This window comes from Penaeus monodon, chromosome 12 (genome assembly GCF_015228065.2).
Source record: "Penaeus monodon isolate SGIC_2016 chromosome 12, NSTDA_Pmon_1, whole genome shotgun sequence".
Classification (NCBI taxonomy): domain Eukaryota; kingdom Metazoa; phylum Arthropoda; class Malacostraca; order Decapoda; family Penaeidae; genus Penaeus; species Penaeus monodon.
The window spans coordinates 13,423,089-13,425,143 of NC_051397.1; the positions used below are offsets into that span (position 1 = coordinate 13,423,089).

At 36.4% G+C, this 2,055-nt stretch overlaps 2 protein-coding genes across 2 annotated transcripts in view; both read left to right on the forward strand.

The window, feature by feature from the left end:
• The window catches only part of LOC119579318 (terminal uridylyltransferase 7-like), a 31,402-nt gene that overhangs the window by 14,376 nt on the left and 14,971 nt on the right, over nt 1–2,055 (forward strand). The window lies entirely within an intron of this gene.
• LOC119579317 (protein transport protein Sec24-like CEF) overlaps nt 1–2,055 on the forward strand; it is a 39,244-nt gene that overhangs the window by 924 nt on the left and 36,265 nt on the right. The window lies entirely within an intron of this gene.

A 2,055-nucleotide genomic window follows, 5' to 3' on the forward strand; every position in this document is an offset into this window, starting at 1 on the left:
TCTGTGTTGTGTGCTAAATCCTCGTCCTATGCTGTGTATAGTTTGATTTTTGATATTTTGGAGCAGCATCTCAGTGATGGCTCTGTTCCAGATACAAGTAACTACCCAGATATTCCAGATAAAGAAGCAGAAATGCCTTGTAACATTGGTCAAAGCCTTCATGAGAAGATGAAGGAAGCGGTACAGGAGCGCAAAATGAAGAAGAAGGAAAGGATGAAGGTCCGATATAGGCGTGAGATGGCTGGACCAGGCTATCAGAGGGGTCAGAAGTTTGACACAGGGAAGAAGGCTGTTGGTATTGGAGGGAAAGGCAATAAGACCAAGGAAGTGAAAGGGAGTCAAGGCAACCAAGAGGATAAAAGTCTGAGTAAAGACAACAACACAAGCAGGCAGGGGAACAAAAAGCATAGGTCTGTCAACAAATCAAGTCAAGGGGATGGAAAGGTATCACTTAGTTCAAGCGATGATGAGAATGTTGGTGATCAAAACTTGGCCAGAAAGAGAACTAGAAAGAAGAAAGCCAACAAAAGCAAAAGCAGTACTATCAAAAACAGAGATGCACAAAAAATCAGTGACCAGAACCTTATCAAGGTTAAAGAAGGTGCTATCAAAAGTAAGCACATCCCCCCAAATGACTTCCCTCATAGAATCATAAACCTGGGTCCTGAGAAGGAAATAATCACCATCACAACAGTGTTTCAGAGGACCAGTACTAAACCCACAACCCATGAAGGAGAGGGGATTTAAATGGGTGTTAACCAAGCCTTCTCACAGTGCTGAAATGTTTTCAATATATTCTGTGCAGCCATTCTATATGGTGCTGCCATTGGTGCTACTGGTCCTGAGAGGGGGAGGGAAGAGAGTGAAGTGGCAAGGGATGGTTGAAGAATCTGGAATTTGCTAGGCTTTTAGAACAGTGGTTCTCAAACTGGATTTCATAACATTATAACTTTTGTATCTAAATTTTAAATTGCTCTTAATCCTCTGGTAAGTATATATTTGTCATTTGAGTATTTAATGTGCGTTTATTTTGTTTTAAGTAGATGCTCTCTACTGTAGATATATATTTGTGGAGGGGTTAAAGAAAAATGTGCCACAGAAAGGACTGAGTTTAGGTTGCCATCTCTGAGGAGAGCTTGGGAACCACTGCTCTAGAATAGCAGATAGTTTGATTTATAATGAAAAAAGAGAGCTTTTGCTGTAAGGAGAAATTGCCAGATAGTAATTCTTTTCTATCCAGTTTTAATGATTCTCAGATATGTCACAATTCAGATAGAGAATTTACGACTTAATTAGAAAGGTATGTTTTTGAAAGCACATATTGCAGGGGAGAGTTAACACTGTATTATCATTTTTGTGGTAATTTTGTAGTGAAAATGAATTGCACTGTGATGTGTCTGCAAACATTTTGGGTTGTTTTAGCGTCTAGCACCCACATTTCTTGTTATTTTTCTGTTTTTTAATCAGTATTGCTCAGTTATGGATTGATAGATTGTTATGTATGCCTTTGGTTGGCAAAAACTTATTTGTCTTTAGTGCCTTATTTGAGAACAAAACATACTATAATTGAATAGTATGGACAAAATTTCCAAAAGTTACAGAGGTTGCCCATTTTATTTTTACAAAATATTAGGGAATGTATTTGGATCATCTGTTCCTTTAATGTTGATGAGCAAAGAGGTTGTGTGTGTGAGTTGATTCACTTTTCTTCACATGAATGGGTCAGTGACATTTACAGAGTATGATTATCGTAGGTCTAGCAGGTATTTGGATTGTCTTTAAATTTTTTTTTTTTTTTCTTAAATCTCAACATGAGATTGCTCTGCTACTTTTTTTTCTTTCAGAAATTTATTGACCATTGGTACGTCTCAGAGAAAGATAATTTTTGAAGTTTTGTTTTGCAGACTTTTCACATCTTACTTTAAATTCTATAAGCCTCTTGTGTTATTCTGATTAAAAATCAGATACCTTATTTTAGTGAGATCTTTTTTGTCTGATATGTTCGGTTAATTCTTGAACTGTTTTTATACTTTTTTTTTAAGAAATTTATTTTGT